This window comes from Coffea eugenioides, unplaced genomic scaffold (assembly GCF_003713205.1).
Source record: "Coffea eugenioides isolate CCC68of unplaced genomic scaffold, Ceug_1.0 ScVebR1_80;HRSCAF=406, whole genome shotgun sequence".
NCBI classification, from domain to species: Eukaryota; Viridiplantae; Streptophyta; class Magnoliopsida; order Gentianales; family Rubiaceae; genus Coffea; species Coffea eugenioides.
The window spans coordinates 123,184-130,276 of record NW_020864682.1 but is presented as its reverse complement, the minus strand read 5'-3'; positions in this window follow the sequence as shown (position 1 = coordinate 130,276).

The window sequence follows — 7,093 nt, the reverse complement described above, 5'->3', positions numbered from 1 at the left end:
CCGACCTCGGCAGGCTCGGGTTTTATCCCACTGACCGCTTTTATTTTCGTAGGGCACGGGTTTTTATCCCTCCGACCTCGGCAGGCTCGGGTTTTATTCCACTGACCGCTTTTATTTTCATTAGGGCACGGGTTTTATCCCTCCGACCTCGGCAGGCTCGGGTTTTATCCCACTGACCGCTTTTATTTCGATTGGGGCACGGGTTTTATCCCTCCGACCTCGGCAGGCTCGGGTTTTATCCCACTGACCGCTTTTATTTTCGTTGGGCACGGGTTTTATCCCTCCGACCACGGCAGGCTTTCGTTGGGCATGAGTTTTATCCCTCCGACCTCGGCAGAACTGGGTTCTATCCCGCTGACCGCTTCATTACACTGGGGCAAATCTTTGGATAATTTTCCAAGCAAGTCTTATACAGATTTTTCAAACATACCAACATTTTATTTTCATTGCTACTGGAGCGTGTGGTTTGTCCCGCCAGTGTGCATTTCATTCACAGCCACTGGAGCAGAGGTTAGTCCCGCCAGTGTGCATTTCACAAGCCACTGGAGCAGAGGTTAGTCCCGCCAGTGTGCATTTCATTCACAGCCACCGGAGCAGAGGTTAGTCCCGCCAGTGTGCATTTCATTCACAGCCACTGGAGCAGAGGTTAGTCCCGCCAGTGTGCATTTCATTTTTAACCACTAGCCGTGGGTCAGTCCCACTAGTGTGCATTTTCATTTTCGTTAGCCACTAGCCGTGGGTCAGTCCCACTAGTGTGCATTTCATTTTCCCCGCCGCTAGCCGTGGGTCAGTCCCACTAGCGTGCGTCCCATGGTTTTCATTTTATTCGGGTCAGTCCCGTTTTAAATTTCTGTTCGGGTCAGTCCCGTTTAAATTCTGTTCGGGTCAGTCCCGTTTAAATTCCTGTTCGGGTCAGTCCCGTTTAATTTCTGTTCGGGTCAGTCCCGTTTAAATTTTGTTCGGGTTAGTCCCGTTTTAAATTCTGTTCGGGTCAGTCCCGTTTAAAATTCTGTTCGGGTCAGTCCCGTTTAATTTCTGTCGGGTCCGTTTCTGTTCGGGTCAGTCCCGTTTAAATTCTGTTCGAGTCAGTCCCGTTTAATTTCTGTTGGTCAGTCCCGTTTAATTTCTGTTCGGGTCAGTCCCGTTTAAATTTTGTTCGGGTTAGTCCCGTTTTAAATTCTGTTCGGGTCAGTCCCGTTTAAAATTCTGTTCGGGTCAGTCCCGTTTAATTTCTGTTCGGGTCAGTCCCGTTTTAAATTCCTGTTCGGGTCAGTCCCGTCTAAATTCCTGTTCGGGTCAGTCCCGTCTAAATTTCTGTCTCGGGTCAGTCCCGATTTTAAAATTTCCTGTCAGGGGTCAGTCCCCATCGTTAGAGTAATTCACAGCCGAATAACGCAGGTAAGTATTTGGTGTCTACTTCTTGGTCTCAAGTTTTTCCAAAACTCAGACAAAGAGGGGCAAACTGTAGACACCAAATTTTTGGTGTTTTATTATTTATTATTCGTTTTTATTTGTTCTATTTTTATTTGTCACAATTAGTTTTATTTACTTTTAGTTTTAGTTATTTTAGCCATTTTTAGCGTAGAATTTCTCAAAGGAAAAGAAAAGCGTTCAAAAAAAATATGTTTTAGTTGTTTTAGATTTAGTTTCATTATTTAAAATGAAAATGAAAAAATGATGAAAAATTGAAAAATGAAAAAAAGGAAAAAGAAGAAAAGAAAAAGAGGAAAATCTTAGCTTTTTATTTTTTTTATCTTTTGGCTATTAATTTTGTACATTTTATTTAAGTTTAAGTGTATTTGAATTATTATTATTTTTATTATGATTTAAATTAATTAATTTAAAAAAAAAAAAAGTGAATACGCGACATTGTTGCTGCGTTTTTCGCAGCTTTGCAAGGAGGGGCTCAGGAGACCTTAGGCTGCAAATATAGAAGAGATGTTTTGAGTGTTTAGGGTTGGGAGGTCTCATATAAATAGATAGAGGGACAGCAGCCGCAAGGGAGAAAGGACGGACGGCTAGGTTTTGAGGAGCCTGGAGGAGCGATAGAAGGTTAGAAAAACTAGCTACGGGAGTGAAGGAGAGGAGTTCTTTTGGAGAAAACACAGAGGAGAAGAAATAAGGAAAAACTGAAGAGCGACAAGAGGGCTTGATTCTGGTACGGCGAGCTTGGCCTCTGGAGCCTTCTATCTGGTATCACCTCCATCTTCATCATCAGTCCACAGCTGCCCACTCTTGCTACCCTTCACCCGCAGCCGTCCAACACCAGCTCCGCCCTCTGGACCCAAAACTTGAAGAAGCCGAAGCCTTTTCTTCATTTTGTGGTCCGCCTCCTCCAGAATTGCAGCTACTGCCGCAGTGTCATCAAGAAATCCACCTGCATCCGCTGCCGCTGCTGTACGTCATCTCAACTTCTACCGCCACCTTCACCAAGCCGCCTACCATCAGCACTTCCAGGGCCTCTCATCAACTGCTTCTTCATCTGCTCCGTTTCCGTGGATGACTTGAGCAGCGACGGCAGCAGAGTTTTCCAATTCACCGTACCATCATCACCTGCGAATTGTCATCCCGAAAGCGCCGTAAGCTACCTTTCTGTTTTCCCTTTGAATTTCAGTTTTGCCTCAGGCACAGATGTTCAGAGTATGTTTACCTTTCTTTTTCTGTTCTGGTTCCTTGCGCTAGAGTGATTATGGGTTCGGTTGGAATGACCGTTGATGTTTTTTTTTTGACTGCATTCTTGTTGTTTTCCTTGATGCTAAAACTGATGCTTGGAGGCATGTGGGCTGGGTTGGTAAAACAAATAAGTTTTGTACAAAGTTTTGGCTTCTCCCTTGTGTGAATTAGAGCTGCGGACTTGCAGCAGAGATTGCAGCAAGAATGGGCTGGTATTGCAGAAATGTTTTCCTCATTCCCTTATCTTTGTTGTCATATGTCTTATTGATTTCCCTTTGCTGATTCTTCAACAAACGTTGCAATAGAGTTTAACATGTTAATGGTTTGAGTCTGGTGGGCTTAGTAGACAATATTTACACGTTTCTTTTGAGTCCATGTTCGTGGCTGTCTTCCTGCGCATATAGAAGCTGAAAATTGCAGCAGCAAACCTTGACTTGAAATAATTTGGAACGAACCTGAAACCTCAAGTTTTGTTCCCTTGTTCTGCCTCTCTCTCACATAGTGTCTTGGCAATGAATTCCTAAGGTCTAGTGTGAACTTGGAGGTTAAATCTGGTTCCTTGTTAAAATTATTGTTTACCACAAGCTGGCTGTCGAAAGCCATCTTCATGTTACAGAAATGTTTCGTAAGCTTTGCAAGGAGTTTGCTTGAATTGTTCAGATTTTACATGTTTGTTGTCCGACTTTGTGGTGTTTAAATTTACAAGTTCCATGCTGCAAAATGAGAGGATCGTGTGGTTGTCTGTTTGGGTTTGATAGCATTTGAAGCTGTTGCCGAATTGCAGAAGCATTCTAAAGAAGAAAGCTTCGTATGCATGCATGAAATATTCTTCAAAATTGCCTCTTAACCCCCCCAAGTCTCTCCTTGTTCCACTAGGACCCAATCAATTGAATGATTTCCTCAATTTGGCCCTTGGTAGCTTTTAATTTTACAACTTCATTGCTTGTTTGTTTCAATTGACTACCATGTTTTGTTTCAATTGCACTTAATTCATGGTTTAGGGGCTTTATGACCAAGTGAGCTTGTGTTTGCCTATTCTCTTTAATTTTTCCAAATAAATTGGTGCCTTGACCATTTCTTTTTATTTTGGAGGATAAATAAGTGATTTCACTTCATTGGGGCCCAATTGCAAGGGAGGTAACCTCTATCTCCTTGATTTTCATTTCTCCTATGTGATCCAACGTGCTAAGTGTGAATTGCATGTCTACGTTGCTTTCCTCGCCTTTCTTTAATTCCTTTCATTTATTTCATTCAATTTTGCTTTTTATTTAAGTTATTCATTATGGGGTATGTGTACACCTCTTGGCTTGTAATAGATAGGGCTCGGAGAGCATCTGGTCCATTTCCCCTTCCCCTTGGTTGCTTGCTTTTGTTGCTACATGTTTAATTGCTTTATTAGGCTCTTGCATCTAGTCGAGCATGCTAAGTGTTACGTGTTACGTGTTTACGAGCGTTTTGGCATGTCTACTTGCTTTCATAGCCATGAATGAATGGAATGGATGAATGTACGTCACCACACTAGTCCAACGCTAGTTGTGGCTTCTTTTATCGTTTCCACTAGTCTAATGCTAGTAGGAATTCATAGAAAGGGCTAGTCCAACGCTAGACCCAATAGGATTTTTCCTTTGTTTTTCATTAATGCATTATTTGCCTATTCACGACATATCATGCATTTTTCCTTAGTTTTATCATCTGGCATGCTCCTCGATTCCCCTTTCCCCTCACTTTAGGTCTTGCATCTCATGCTAGTTAGGGTACATTTGCCTGAAGAGTCCCCTTAAATATGGGATATAGACGAGTGTGACTTTTTCTAAGCCTTAGCACGCTTATATTCCCTCTATCAAAGGAAAAATCAAGTCACAAAGTTAGGAGTCCCCGTGCCCAATATGAATGCATTCCCTAGGATCATGCACTTTAAATCCATCTTATCATCTTCATTACACTTTCATTTTTACTCCCATTTGCACACGTGTACCTTTCTATCCCTTCACTTGCACACGAGCACTTTTTCATTTGCACCCCAACACTTTCACACTCTTCTAATTGCACATATGCATTTTGCCCACTAGCACTTGAAGTGTATTTTTTACATTCAAGGACATTTTCTTTGCACACTTCCACTCACACTATTGTTTTTATTACTTTTTCACACAAACTCACATTTTTCATGGCACGCACTCATCCACTCATTTTTCACGTCATTTAGGTTTAGGTGTGACCTCTCCAAAAGGATCATTATTGGGCTTCACAATTAATGTGATTGGCACCACTCAACCTTTGAAGAGAAATTTCCCCCATGTCCCCCTAGGTCTAGGTTTTTGCATTCATATAGACATATCCAACACGCGATACATACCTTGGGTAGAAAAATTAGGGAAAATTGGTTTAAGTCACGCAACTAGCCTTGGCTAGGTCGAAGGGGTGCCTTGGATTTTTATCCTTGCCTTCCCCTTCGTCAAATGTGACCCCCGATCCCTCTTTTGGTTACGTAGACCCAAAAGTTCTCTAAAAGGGTTTATTTACTTTTTCATTCAAAAACAAAAATCATTTTTGGGTGACTTGGTACACCCTAACTCTATACCAAGTGGCGACTCCATTTTTTGATACAAAAAACCCTTTTTGAACTTTATATGGCCAAACCGTCGCATTATCAAGTCCCATGGCCTTTATTTTCATTTTGCACACGTTCACACACACACTACACACTCACACCTCACACCACCACATCACCAATCAAAAAGTGGGGCGCAACAATATTCACTCTTTCTTTCTCCATGTTGGCCGGCCATCTTGAGCTTAAGAGGGAAGAAAACTCTTCAAACTTTTAGCTACCATCTAGTGCAAATCATCCAAACCAATTGCTGAAATTTGTTTCTACTCCATAAAATCCCTCCATTTGGTGCTAGTAAGTGATTTTGTGAAAGTGTTCAAGGAAGCTAAGGTGTCCTACAACTCCTTCTCTCTTGTTTACTAGGTAAGTGGTGATTGAACTTCCTCCTACACTTAATGAAGCTTAAGATGTGCTTAGTGGTAGCTAAAGTGCTGAAATTTGTGGTTTATTTCTTGGTTTGAGATGAATTGGTGAAGTTTTTATTTTATTGATGAATTTTCTGGTTTAATGTGATCATGATGTTGTGGTTATCTATGATGGTTGGTAATGAAGGGTAATGACTCTAGTAGGTGTATATGATAGATAATTGCAACCAATTTTGGATTTGGAAGGAAATGTGAAAAGTTAGGGTTTCATATCCCCTTTTCTGTCCGGTTTTGTCTCATATGGTTAGAGGCAGAATTGGCCTTGGATTAAAACATAAAAGTTGTAGGTATTGATGTGTTTGAAGTGTCTGTAAAATTTCAGGTCATTTGGAGTAGTGTAGAGTGAGAAATGTCAATTTTACTGTTGCTGTTCTGGGTTCTTCAGGATGGCCGAACTGCGTTTGTAATTTGCTGTTTTGACTGGAATTGCTTTGGATTTGGTGGTTGAGGTCTTCTGATTAAATGTAGCTTGATGTCCTAGCTACCATATGCCTTTGGAATTTCTGCATTTGGACCTGTTTAGACTGAGTTGTACTGATTACAGTATAGTGTAATTTGTAAACCTGCAATTACGGTTCTGGTTTGTTATTTGGCATATTTGACTTAGTTGTGCTGGGATTTGGACTGAGTGACCTTCTACATTGTTGTAGCCCTGGTTCTTAGCTTCGAAATGGTGGGTCTTACACCCTAATCCGATAATCGTAGCGCCAATGGTGCCAAAACCGCAAAATGGTGTCACAAACTGTTTTTATCCGGAAATGTTTCTAGCTTGATTTTTGTATTTATATGACTTTAAGCCTAGTGAACGGCTTTTGGACATGAGATTATTCTATATGAGATGTTGGGACTGTTTTCTGGAAAATAGGTAAACACAAGGGACATGCCGTCCGTTCATCTTCTTATAATGTAAGCAAGTTAAAGTGATTTTGCGAATGTATTTTGTGACGAATTGGACGTATTTACTGAAAATGTTACCGGCTCTTTCAAAAGGTGGCCGAGGGCTAAATTTCTATTTGAACCTGTATATTTCCGCTTGGCAAATAAAATGATCATTTTACCATTCTAAAAACCTAATACCTCTTTAGGTTGGTTTATGAACCCTAGTAATTCCCGTCCACGGATCCATATGCTCTATTGACACTTTAAAAGTCATTTTATACGTTTACTCGCGAGTAGTCGGGTAATTCTTGATTTCATCCAAATCATGCTAGATGGATTGTAATGTGTTCTTTGTTTACTTTTAGGTTTCATTGGTGATTGAGAAGTGGACGTTATTTTGCGTGTATAGGTGAGTGTTCCCTGTTTGATATGTTTCATGATTATATGGCTGGTATGAATGATTGATAACATGTTATATGCTTTCAATGATTGTTAAAATGAGTTT